This window comes from Mauremys mutica, unplaced genomic scaffold (assembly GCF_020497125.1).
Source record: "Mauremys mutica isolate MM-2020 ecotype Southern unplaced genomic scaffold, ASM2049712v1 Super-Scaffold_100412, whole genome shotgun sequence".
NCBI lineage: Eukaryota > Metazoa > Chordata > Testudines > Geoemydidae > Mauremys > Mauremys mutica.
Window position 1 is genome coordinate 220014 of NW_025423335.1, and position 14214 is coordinate 234227.

Below are 14214 nucleotides of genomic sequence, written 5' to 3' on the forward strand. Positions count from 1 at the left end.
TTGTGGCAAAACTCACAATAATTTTTCGCTCCGAACAAAGTTTTTACATCCAGAACTCCATAGTAATGCTCATCGTGCAACAGGATAAAATAAGTCTTGGGGTACGCTAGGCCTCCTGTTTTGAAAAAGCCCCAGCCACCTTTTTCCGTATACAGCACCACCTGTATGTTCACTCCTAAATGCTGTTCAAACTTTGCTACGTCACTCAACAGAACCTTTTTTTGATCTGATCACCCCAGTTGCTCATGCAACTTTCTCGCCTCCGCTAACAAATTCGCGTCCGTAGGTTTACAATCGGACATGACGGCCAAAAGGCCCCCCGCAAAACACAAATTGGTACCGGTGTAAGTTAGGTCTACCAAACACTGTCTCTTTTTATAAATAATTTGACTACTAAGAATAGAATTTAAAACTCTACGAGCACCCCCACCCCTGTTTTTTACAACTGCCACAACAAGGCGCAATGTCCCATCGAGATGCAACTCTCTATTGCTCTGTAGCAGCTTTGAGGTCTGATTTAAGAAATCCTCAGCAGATAGCTCATCCCTAGTTCTTCTGACTGAAAACAAAGGGTTAGCTAAATTACGACTCTCTAAACGTAACTGCACGTAATCATCAGGGCCTACCCTACCATTAATGTCATCGAGGACCAACTGTATTCCCCGGTGTATGGCTTCAACAACCTGCTGAGCTGAATTTATTTGCTCAAGGTTGACAAAACGAAATTCCTCACAATATACCGACCCCCCGAATCTAAGTAATTCACGTTGCCAACTTCTCACTCTTTCCATATACACCTCTGCATTTTCGGGAGTACTTGGGGGTTCCTCTACAGGATCGTTAGCGACATCTTCTACATCAGATGCTATTTGAGAGTCATTGGGAGAAGACCGGGGCCCATCTAAAGAGCCCTCTGGGGAATTTACTAAACCAGAGTCTGATTCCATCTCCCCATTTTCAGAGAAGCCAGTCTGTGAGCCTCCAGTAGGAGGCATCTCTTTTTGGTTTTTTTTCCTCATGAACTCTTTAGCCCTTTTAAAAAGTTTTACAGCCAGCCTGGCCTGGAACTTTTTGGCAGCCATCTGTTTATCCCCCAAGCGCTGTCCCCCGTTTTGTTTACACATGAGCTGGTGTGAACCCTGGCGGGTACCCCTTTCCACGACTAGTCATGCCTGCTTAGAAACACTGTTTTTAGCCCTCCTGTCTTTTAACATCGCTCTGAACAAAGAATCATATTTTTCCCAAGTCTTTCTAGAAGGCCGTTCTTTTAGACGCCCCGAGGATACAGCATCCATCACTTTTCTGATGGAAGCATCAAACTCTTCCCAAACACTAGAACTCGAGGGAGCTGCGGCGAGCTTATGGCTTTGGGAAAATGTTTTGTCAGTGCTCTGTGTTTTATTCACAACCCCTAGAGCGCATGCTCCGGGTTTGTGAACGTGGGCATTTTCACTTACAGTTTCCTCAGGGCTTGGTGTGGTGGTGGCCGCTGAGGAACTGGAATTGTGTGGTTGCAACACCTCGGCATTGCAGAAGCTTCTAGTCCATGGTTTTTTATATGGAGCCCATACACTACATGCTCCAGGTCTGCGCACCTTCAGAACCCCTAGAGTGCGTGCTCTGGGGTTGTGAACGTGGGCATTTTCGCTCACAGTTTCCTCAGGGCTTGGTGTGGCAGTGACCATTGAGGAACTGGAGTTGTGTTTGTGTGGTGTTTTTTTACCAGAGTCTTTTGTTTTGTCCTTGGGTTTCACGTATATGAGGTCTGGGCTGTTTTGCGTTGTTAAAGGTCTCAAAGCAGATTCCTGGTTCTTTGGTGGTTCTGGAGGAGGTGTCCTTGTAGCTCTGACTACAGCATTTTCAGAAAGGTTGCTCATGCCTATGAGGAAAAAATCATAACATTTTACAAAACTGAACTTTTACCAACTCTCTCACCCACGCCTATGTATTTACTTAAAATACAAAATCTCAGAACAACTAAACCAATAAGCAAAATATATTTGCTGGGCTTCATGCATTCTTCAGCCACTGATGCTGGTGAATTTTCCTTTTCACCTGTCTCCTTCCTTTTTCTTTTGAGCTTGTTTTCCCTCTGGTTTAAGGTTTTTTCATGTTTTGACTGTACTGTGGAGCAAACAACATTATTATAAAAACCATCTTGTAAACTTAAAAATTATATATTTTTTCCAGTAGGGTATTTTTTCTATTTTAAAAAAAACAGGAGTTGTGCTTGTAGCGCTGACTACAGCTTTTTCAAAAAGGCTGCTCCTGCCTATGGAGAAAAAAAGCACATGCATTTAAAAACCACCTGTGCTGTTCCCTCAAACATACCACATTATGCACAGTAAAAGCACCACCCAAAGCAGCTATGCCTTGCAAAACTAGTTTTTTTTTAAAAACACACCCCTGCCTATACTGAAGGCTGCTCCTGCCTATGGAGAAAAAAATCACATGCATTTAAAAACCACCTGTGCTGTTCCCTCAAACATACCACATTATGCACAGTAAAAGCACCACCCAAAGCAGCTATGCCTTGCAAAACCAGTTTTTTTAAAACACACCCCTGCCTATACTGAAGGCTGCTCCTGCCTATGGAGAAAAAAAGCACATGCATTTAAAAACCACCTGTTCTGTTCCCTCAAACATACCACATTATGCACAGTAAAAGCACCACCCAAAGCAGCTATGCCTTGCAAAATCAGTTTTTTTAAAACACACCCCTGCCTATACTGTAGCTTTTTCAAAAAGCCCACATGGATTTAAAAGGTTGTTGCAAAAAAAAAAAAAGTTACCTTTCACTATGGGATAAAGTGTTGCAGGGACATGATTGTTCTGTTCAACCCCCTGTGCGCTTGGGCCTTCAGCTTATAGAGCAAGCAGAAACATGTTAGTATTACCACCAAATCCCTATACAACCTGGGTAATACTTTTCTTTTTTTTAATTTAACAGTAATCAGCACAACTATAGTTAATTTTTTTTTACCTTGGCCTGGTTCCATGCTAAACAGATGACCTGAAATACATATAGGCCACATTATTTACTAAAAGACAGCCTGGGCAAAAAGTGGCTTTATAGTTTCAAAGTTAAAGGCACAAAGTCTTACCTCTTTTTAAGTCCAGCAGCTATCCAAGAAGGCTTTCTGTTAAAAAGGACCGCCTCCAGCAAACCTAAGGTTTTTATAGCCTCTCATCCCATTGTTTTGCAAATTGTTGCTAACAGGTCAACTTAATCACCACACCCTTTTGTGATCTGGGTTGTGGGATGTGTGTGGTTAAAGCTGTTCATTTCAACAGAGCTAGGATAGCTCAGTGGTTTGAGTAATGGTTTGGTAAACCCAGGGTTGTAAATTCAATCCTTGAGGTGGTCACTTTGTGATCTGGGGCAAAAATGAATATTTGGTCCTGCTAGTAAAAAGGCAGGTCTTAGGAGATAAGTATATCTCTGTATTATACTCACATGTGTCTGAACTAGTCCTGGCTCCGTTTTTTTTTTTTTATTGTAAGCACATTTTTTTTTAAGGTTATTTCCCCACCCCTCCCACAACATGCACAAAAGCACAAAAACACAAAAGCTAATTCTCACAAACTATTTTATTTTTAAAAAGTCATACAACTCCTTCAAAACAAACCAAAATGCTTCATTAAAACTTAAGGGCCAAAGGCCTTCTAACAAAACACAGATAATCACAAAAACCTTTTTAAATTTACAGCTACCAAGTTTTATATCGCATGTTTGACACCTCACCATTCTCTAACTTAAGCCTTTTAGATTTCTTACAAATAGTATTTTTCTTAAGCAAGGTTTTGTAACTTTTTGTGCGAACTAGACGATCAATATAACGTTGTAAGCAGGCATCTTCCGGCTTGGTCATTTTCTTTAAAACACAGTCAGGGTCTTCACTGAATTGCACAGCATTTATCAAAGTCACCCCTTGTGCTAAATGTTCTTGGGTTAGGTACAGACATTGCATAGCATAACCTATGGCAATAACAGTGTTTAATAAGCTTTCCAAACACAGCTCAGCACACAGGGCCCTAAGCTTGCAGTTTATATCCACTGAAGTCCAAGTTACACAGTCATGGTGGCGTTGGGCTGGTGCATCTATAGCACAGCCCTCACAATCTTCAAAAAGCTTTTCCCTAAGGCAGTGTTTAAGAACAGCATAAACAGCAACGCGTACAATAGTCCGCATAACTTTTTTACGCTCACGACGTGGCACTGGCTCGGACAGTTCTATGCCAAGCCTCCTCCTAAATTCCTCAAACCCATCATCCTCGGAGCCCTCTTCAACAATTTGTATTGGTGTTGAGCAAAAACATGGCGGGCCCGGTTCATCTTCGCTGCTTGATGCGACGCTGTCCAGGGGGTCTGGGTCCTCTAAAAAGGCCTCGTCAAGCTGCTGAAAAAATTTTCAAAAGAAAAAACCGTGTAAGTACTCCAGCTGCTTGGTTAATTTTTAAATTTACACAAACCCCCGGTTCCTAGCCTCGTTACCTCCTCCACCCCCGCTGCCGCCATTTCTTAATCATTCATTTACCTGAGCGCCGTCTTTTCCGTTTGCCTTGTCCCCCGGTGACTCCTCCGAGCGGCAATCTGAGGGGGTGGACAAAGAGAGGCCATCAGGCTCCTCGGGGTGCCTCACGAGGGTGTTGGGGTCGGGTTCCGACGTATCCAACAACGGCTGGGCCAAAGGGCTCCCCTCGGTCACACCCTCCTCCTCAGAACTGTCGCTGATGTACCGTCTTTTCCGTGGACGGTCAAAGACCCTCGGGGCTAAAACAAAGTCTGAATTTCTGACGGGGGTGGTGAAGGAGTCCATGTTTCCTCTCAGCAGCCTTTCCACGCTTTTCTAAAAACCCGTGTCCTTGATAAGAAATGGCCTCCTCTGTCCGGCGCTGGAACTTATAGGGTAATGGTGTTGCACTCGGATTGGCGGAGGGCCTTGGGAGGAGTTCTTAGAAGGGTCACATGACCCACCGCGCTTCCGGTCAACCGCCCCGGAAGTCACCCTCATTGGGCAAAAGCTCCTCTCGGGGTGGTCCTGTCGGGACAAAACGCCTCCTGATTGGTAGAGGGTGGTGGGAGAAGTTCTTAGAGGGGTCACATGACCCCCTTCCGGACCGCTCACCCCAACCCAGAAGTCACCCTGATTGGTCAAATCTCTTCTCGGGGTGGTCCTTCCGGGATAAAACCCCTCCTGATTGGTAGAGGGTGGTGGGAGGAGTTCTTAGAGGGGTCACATGACCCACTTTGCTTCCGGGCACCCGCCCCAGAAGTCACCCTGATTGGTCAAATCTCTTCTCGGGATGGTCCTTCCGGGACGAAACCCCTCCTGATTGGTAGAGGGGGGTGGGAGGAGTTCTTAGAGGGGTCACATGACCCACTTTGCTTCCGGTCATGTGGCCATCGTGACCCCGGAAGTAATACCCCCATAGGGTGGGACTTCCGGTGACAGGTGGGAGGGGCTATAGGGGTCAAGGGGCGGGGTTAGGGTTTGATTGATGGTAGGGCCCTTATACTACTCCTGCATAATATTCAAGAGTGTCGTTATATGTTTTTTATGGTGAAAGATCTCATCAATGCCTTCAGGGAGTCACCAAAACGTATGGCAGCATTCAGAGAGTTTCAGAGTGAAGGAGAACCTTCTTTACGACCATTGTGCCCAACAAAATGGACACTAAGGATTAGTAGCATTAAATCACTGCTCCAAAACTACAAGGCCATGATGAACTGCCTAGATGAACTTAGTTACTCTTCTGATGAATTTGGCTTAAAATGTAGTGGATTCTCAAAGCAACTTCAATCTTTTTCAACATACTTTATACTAACAGTTCTTGTGAAAGCCATGGGTCCGGTAGAAGAAGCTAATGCACAAATTCAAAGCCCAAATGTGTCATTGACAAGCGTTATGAAGAAAGTTGGCCTATTGCAAGAGGTGTTGAGTGGGATGCGTACTGACTCATCATACAATCGCTTTTGGGAAACAACGGTAGAGAAGGCAAGAAATCTTTATTTAGATGAGCCTACACTCCCAAGAAAACGCAAACCTCCAAGATGGCTCGACCATGGAAGCCTTCCTCACACCTTCAATGACCCTAAAGATTATTTTCATAAAAAATATGTTGAGATCATTGATGCTTGCAAAGTTGCAATTGAACAGAGGTTTTCAACAGAAAGCTTTACATTCGCAGTAAAATTGGAGAAGCTTATAACTGATGCAGCAAATGGCTCAAAACAGGACATTGTCCAAATAAGTGAAGCATTCCATGGTGACATCAACATGGAGAAACTATTTCTTCATTTAGAAATGTTGAGCGATATTTGCAGATTGAGAAATTGCCAGCTCACTTCAGTGAGTGAAGTGAAGCAATTTCTAAAACAAAATGAAGGCTTAAGTGACCTGTTGTCAGAAGTTACAATTCTCCTGAAATTATTCTACACAATTCCGACTACAACCTGCACCGCTGAGCGATCATTCAGTTGCTTGCGCCGACTGAAAAATTATTTGCGAACAACAATGAGCCAAGAACGTCTAAATCACTTGACATTTCTGCACGTTCATAAAAACTTTACCTCTGAATTGGACATTGCAAGTCTCCTGGATGACTTCATTTCAAGAACCAAACAACGACAAAAAGTGTTTGCTGCCTCCTAAAGCACATCACAAAAGAAGGGGCTATATTTGTTGCAATTTTAGAAAGTATTTGTTTTGAGGATTATTGAATAAACAGTGTATGGTCGTTTCCATATTCAAAAGAGTATTAATTACTGATATTCTTAGTTAAATAATTTATTATAGTGATATTATGCAATAAAAAGAAACTTAAACGCTTATGGCTTCCAATCCATTTTTACACTATTTAATAAAATATATATGTCATCTTACAGGGCGGGGGGGAGGGGGAGAGGGACATTACACCCATTCTGGGCCCCACCAAAAATTATACAAACCTGCCGCCTATGACCCTGTTAATGCCAGAGCCACATCACCCGCAGCTTGGAAAGGTTCCATACCCCATTGCATTAGGCTGCAGGAAGAGGTAGTTTGCCCATGGATGCACAGGCTGTCTTGGCAGGGCAGCTCAGCTGCCGTCCCTGCACACAGCTGGGGGGAGGGAGGTGTCCTAGGTCAGAAGTCAGTGTCCAGCCCTGTGGGGCTGTGCTCCTGGCTCATACCTCCAGCACTCTCTGCTGCCCCTCCGTTACCAGCTGCACTGTTCAGCCAGCCCCAGGCCTCAGAGAGGTCACTGTCCCCCCCACACCCCAAACCTTCAAACTGGGACATGGTGCACCAGTGCCAATCCGAGTGCACTAGTGTAAATTCTGTCTATACTACGGGGGGGTTGCACCAGTGCCTAAAACACCAGTGTGGCAGAGCCCTTCAGTGCCCAAACCAGCAGTACGGTGGCACTAGAACTGGGATCTATTTCTAGCTCTGTCACAGATAGCCTGGGTGATTTTGGACACGTCAATGTTTCTCCTCCCAACTTTAGTCTCTTTACCCAGCTAAAGCAGCAAATGAGCTTGCATCCGACGAAGTGGGTATTCACCCACGAAAGCTCATGCTGCAAAACGTCTGTTAGTCTATAAGGTGCCACGGGATTCTTTGCTGCTTTTACAGACCCAGACTAACACGGCTACCCCTCTGATACTTTACCCAGCTACCCACTCACTGAGGTCAGGCCCCGCTGAAGATACACCACTGCAGCACTGTCTAGGGCCGCTCCTGGACATGGGACACTGAGGCTCTGGGAGAGGCAGGGAAGCTGATAAAAACCCCATACAGAAGGAACCAATTATCTCTATGCTGCTTGGACTCTGGGAGGAAAAGTTTTTAGGCATAAGCAAGAGATCCCCAGCTGATTAGCCTGTGTTAGTCCTAAGGAAGATATAGAGCTTGCCTATTATAGAAGCTTCTATTACCTTTCCAAATTTAAGACTGTAACTCATCTGCCTCTATATGATCACCTGCTTTAACTTTGTAAACAACTCTCATTTCCTTTTATATAAATATTAATACAGGTTATTACAGGACTGGCTACCAGTGTTGTCTTTGGTGTGATGTCTAAGATTCAATGGACCTAAGTAAGTGACTGGTCCTTTGGGACTGGCAGTAACCTGAACATTGCTGTGATTTGTGGGGTAAGGCAGTGGTTCTCAGCCAGGGGTCTGGGGCCCCCCGGGAACTGCAAGCAGCTTTCAGGGGGGCCGCCAAGCAAGGCCGGCATTAGACTCGCTGAGGCCCAGGGCAGAAAGCTGAAGTCTCAGCACATAGGGGCAGTGAAATGAATTTCACTCTGGGTGACTTTGAGGCAGCCACGGAAAGATCCTTGTGCCTTCAGTTCCACACTGGCCCCAGGAGTTTACTAGTACTCCCCAGACTCCTGGGGGCAGCCAGGGATAATTAGTGGGTTATGGGAATTAGAAGATGAAAATTCACTAAGAACAATGATATTTGTGGGTTTGTTATTAAATCCCAGACACCCACCAATCCCCGTCCTCCTTCCCATGAGCTATAAATATCTAAGGGACTCAGCGACTGCTCCTGCAGTCAGTTCCTGCCCCTCCCCACTTTCTATAGCAGCACTTTTAAGAACAGGCCAGGGAAACATGTAAATTCTTTGAACCAAATTCTGGAAGCTGCTGAGCATGGATAAGTTAAAATGAAACCAAGGTTCCCTCTTTCCAACCACCTGGCCCCTAGTTCAAAATAACAGACACTCCCCAGAAATGTGAAATAGCCACTTCATAACTAATAGAATGTTATTTATCTATTGACTTCTGGGAATCACCAATAAAGAAAACAACCCAGTGAAGTTGATACAGGAGATCTTTCTCTCAGGGTGTCTTTATAAATTGGTACAATCTAATCTGGGACTTTATACACTAAAATGCCTTATTCGTGGCCTTATGGCGATTGCTTGGTGTCACTATGGGGCAGAATTAAGCTTGGGTGTCATAGCTGTGAATTTCCATCCCTTAGCATACTGCAATTGCTGTTAAGTGGGGTTAACAAAATTCATTTTGTCTATTTCTTTTTTAAAATGTCAGTTGATGGTATCAATATTTATTTTTAAAAACTCTTTTTTTCCATGTTTACAATTTCAATGTTCAGAGCTGTGGGAAGTTATGGGGGTTGTCAGGCAACAATTATTTCATAACAGTAACTGTTAGTGTCAGAAAGCCAAACCTTTATTAATTAATTACATATAAATCTTTCATCTCTGTGTGTACAGTGAAATCAACATTTATTGCAATTTATTAATAACAATCCAATCCTTTCAAGTGTACATTTAAGTAATGAAGTGCTTTAATTCTTTCACTGCCTAGACTGTAATGTTGCATTGAGGATAATTACACCCTCCCCAGGGCTGGCTCTAAGTTTTTTGCCGCCCCAAGCAAAACATTTTTGGCTGCCCCCCCCCACCCCCAGACATGAGCCCCCCCGCCCACCAGTGCCCCCCACTCACACCCCCTGTTGCCCCAGCACTGGGCTCCCCCCCAAATGTGGGATCCGCTACCAGCACACTGCAGCCGAGCCCTGGCCCAGCTGCGACTCTGTCCCCATGTGGGTGGAGCTGCTGGGCAGCGCGGAGCGGGAGTACTTCCAGGTGGCGGCGCGGCTACGGGGTGGCGCAAAGAACACGGCCCCCTCCCTGGGCTTCGCAGCACTGCTGGTGGCCAAGGTGGATCAGTTCGCGCTCACCGCCCTTACCCCCGACATGCTGGCGGCCGAGGATCTGGAGAGCCCCCTGGACCTACTGCTCTTCAGCCTCGCGGTGCCCTGGCCCAGCCCCGGCAGGAGGGAAGGCAAGGATCTCCGTCTGTGGGGCTACCTGCTCAGCACCGACGAACCCAGTCGGCCGCTCACCTCCTCACACACTCCAGGAGCCCCTCGCCGCCATCGCAGCCCGGGCTCGGCTCCAGGGGACCCCGTTTCCCTCCCTCCCCGGCTCCTCACACACACTGGGTAGGGCCGCCCAGAGGATTCAGGGGGCCTGGGGCAAAGCAATTTTGGGGGCCCCTTCCATAAAAAAAAGTTGCAATACTATAGTAACATGTATTTGGAAATGTAAAAAATAACTAGTGAAAATTAATTTGTAATAATTTGAAAATACACCAAATACATTATTTAAAAACATTAAATGCTTTACTGGTCTGTATACATTTGCAATTACATAATGGGCTGTTGCTGGGTGATGGTGATGGTTGGTGCCAATGGGCTGTCACTGCCTGGAGGTGGTGCTGCTGTTGCCCAGGGCTGGGTGGGGAGCTGGGCTCTGGGGGGTGCCCAGCTCACAGGGGCTGGGCTCAGGACTGTGGGGAGATGGGGTCGGAGGTTGTCTGGCTCAGAGGGGCTCGCCTCAGAGCTGGGGGTCAGGGCTGTGGGGGATGGGGTCGGGGGGTGCCCAGCTCAAAGGGGCTGGGCTTGGAGATGAGGGTCAGGGCTGTGGGGGATGGGGTCGGGGGGTGCCCGGCTCAACGGGGGCTGGGCTCGGAGCTGGGGGGTCTGGGGTGAGGGAAATGGTGTCGGGGGGTGCCCACCTCAGAGGGGCTGGGCTCAGAGCTGGGGGTCGAGGCTGTGGGGGATGGGGCCGGGGGGGTGCCCAGGTCCGAGGGGCTGGGCTTGGAGCTGGGGGTCAGGTCTGGGCCTGGGGGGTAATGGGGTCGGGGGGTGCCTGACAACCACCTCCCTGAGACCCCCCCAATCCAACCCCCCCTTCCCTGGCCCCCCACAGAACCTGTGCCACCTGAGTGTCCCCGGGACTCCCTGCCCCTTAGCCAACCCCCCGGCCCCGGCTACTTACCCCCGGCTCACGGCGCGCCTCGAGAAGCGGCCCTGCCCAGCGCAGCAAACGCATGGCTCCGGAGGGGGCTGAGCTCTTCCCCGCTCAGAGCCGCGTGGGGAGGGGGCGGGGCTGTGAGCTCCGGGATGAGCTCAGCTCCCTCCGCTTGGCCCGGAGCTCGCAGCCCCGCCCCCTCACCACGCAGCTCTGAGCGGGGCGGAGCTCAGCCCCGCCCCCGCCCCCCCCAGCCAAGCTGCTGCTGGGCTGTTTAGGACCCGGCGTGAACAAGTGGAGGAGGAGCGGCCCGTCTTCTGCAGCCAGGCGGGGCCGCGCTACCGGTAAGGAGCCATCCCTCTCCCCCAAGCGGAGCCGGTAGCGCGGCCCTGCCCTGGCTGCAGGGGACGGGCCGCTCCTCGGCTCGCAGCGGCAGGATGAGCTGGGGCCCCAGCCTTTTGCCGCCCCCTATATTTTGCCACCCTAGGCACCAGCTTGTTTTGCTGGTGCCTAGAGCCGCCCTTGACCCTCCCTGTGATGTATTTTACTCTCAGTACCGTAACCCCATCGTGACGTAGCTCCTGTCTGGGAGCTCCGCTGAGGCCAGTGACATTCTGACCAGAAGGTGACACTGACACATGAGCAGAGACCCATGGGGGAGGGGGAGGATGAGGTAACATGGAGGTTACCAGGGTTGAACATGGCCCTAAGAGCAAACACCCTCAGAGCCTCTCCTCTCGCCCACCTCCCAGAGTCAGTAATTCTGAGAAATCCTTCCCTGAAACCTAAATAGCCCCAGTGTGAGACCGTGATTAACGCAGGTGCCTTAGGGGCTGCAGCACCAACCCCCTGCCTGGACGAGGGGGGTGAAGAATTGCAGTAGAAATGGGTTAGGCTGGGAGAGGGCACAGCTGATGTGGGACTGGGAGCAGAGTTGACCAAGAGGCCAGAACTCAGGCGGGGTTGGGACAAGAAGTGAACAGGACAGGGTAGAGGCACTTCTGGGTATTTTCCCCCCATTTACCATCCTGCCATGTATTTAATTTAAGAAACTTTTCATTCACATCTAAACACCCTGGAGCTAAGCTGGGTTGATGCATTTCCACTTACAGTGGTACAGTTTTAATTAGGTGTTTAATCAGATGCTCATGCAACACAAAGCAGTCAATAATGGGTGTGCTTTCATTCATTAACTTGACTGTGTGCTGTGCATCGCTTTGAAGAAAAAAAAAATAATGGTGTGAGCAAGTGTAAAATGTCAGGCATTAAGAAATTGAAATTAGGTGTCAGTTCATTTCTCATGTGTTTATCTCAGAATTTTAATTTTAGTTTTGAATCAGTATTAATATGTTGTTTTAATAGCATCAGAGTCTATTTGTATAACTGTTTGCAAGATTTCATTGGATAGTGTGAACCAGCCGTCTTGACCTTTTTCTTTTGAGATTCCTAAATACAATCCAGCTCACCACTGCTGAAAGACTGCAAGCCCTGGGCAGTGACATGCTCCCTAGACAGCAAACACTCAAGGAGCCCTTCTGCCCTAAAATCGCTTTTGGCTCTCTGACATTGCTTTATGCACCCCACCAGAAAACGCTGGAGGGAACCAGGTAATTACAGCAGATCTTCACGGGTATCGTTCTCCCAGCTATGTGCCAAAATTCAAATGGAACTGTCTGTTTTATCTTTCATTCAGCTTTGCAATTCTTAAATCCCATTTACAAACTGGAGCTGAAATAACCAAAGCAAGTTAAGAAGAGAGTGACATTGGGCACAGGTGGGGGTAAAACAATAAAGGGAAAGAACTGACTATGGGAACAGGAACATCCCAAACTATCAGAGCCCCAGACCCCCAGTGTGATGAGGCCATAAAATAGGTTAATGCTGCCCTAGGATGCATCAGGCAAGATATTTCCAGTATACCCAGGGAAGGGTTAGTACTGCTATACAAGGCACTGATGAGAGCTCATCTGAAATACCGTGGGCCATTCTGGTCTCCCCTGTTTAACAAGGATGAATTCAAAGTGGAAGAGGTGCAGAGAAGGCTCCTAGGATGATCCGAGGAATGGAAAATCTGCCCTATGAGAGGAGACTCAAAGAGCTTGGCTTGTTTAGCCTAACCAAAAGAAGGCTGAGGGGAGATATGATCGCTCTCTAGAAATACATCAGAAGGATAAATACCAGGGAAGGAGAGGAGTTATTTAGATTAAGCACCAATGGTGGCACTAGAACAAATGGATATTGGCCATTAACAAGTTTTGGCTTGACATTAGGCCAAGGTTTCTAACCATCAGAGTGAAGTTTTGGAACAGCCTCCCAAGGGAAGCAGTTTGGGGGGGAGGGGTGGGGAGAACCTAACTGGTTTCAAAACTGAGCTCAATACCTTCATGGACGGGTGGTATGATGGGGCTGCCTACAATGGCATGTAGCTGATCTGCAACTGCTAGCAGCAAATATCTCCAATGGCCGGTGAGGGCTCTGAGTTACTACAGAGAATTCTTTCCCAGGTGTCTGGCTGCTGGGGCTTGCCCACATGCTCAGGGACTAATTGACCGCCAGATTTGGAGATGGGAAGGAATTTTGCCCAGACTCAGATTGGCAGAGATCCTGGATTTTTTTTGCCTTCCTCTGCAGCATGGGGCATGGCCTGGGTCATTTGCAGGTTTAAACTAGTGTAAATGGTGGATTTTTTTGTAACTTGAAGTCTTTAAATAATGATCTGAGGACTTCAGTAACTCAGCCAGGGGTTAGGGATCTATTACAGGAGTGGGTGAGTGAGGGTCCCTGGCCTGTGTTGTGCAGGAGCTCAGACTAGACGAGCATGATGGTCCCTTCTGGCCTTAAAGTCTGTGAGTCTATAAACTGCCTTGCGTTGCACAGACACTGGTGGAGCTCAGGGCCCCACCACGGCAGAGACCCTGACTGAGGGTCAGGGTCTTTGATTATAATGTCAGGATGGTTTCTGAGGCTGTGGATGGCATTGCGTTCTGCACGACTTAGGTTATGAGGCAAGCGATGTTGTTTTTCCACAATTTCTGCCTGTGCACGTCGGCGGAAGCATTCAATGTATAGGTCCAGACTGTCATTTTGACCCTCAGGAGGAGTCCACGTGGAGTTCTTCTTCTTGTGCTGTTGGTGGGAGGGTAACTGTGTATCAGTGCACTGTTCAGTGTTGTCCTTAAAGTATTCTTTGAGTCAGAGACGACGAAAGTAGGCTTCCAGATCACCGCAGAACTATATCATGTTGGTGGGGGTGCCAGGGCAGAAAGAGAGTCCCCGAGATAGGACAGACTTTTCTTCTGGGCTGAGTGTGTGGTTGGATAGATTGACGATATTGCTGTGTGGGTTAGGGGTACCACGGTTGTGGCCCCGCGTAGCAGGTATGAGTTTAGACAGCTTACAGTCTTTTTTCCTTTGTAGAGAGGTGAAGTGAGT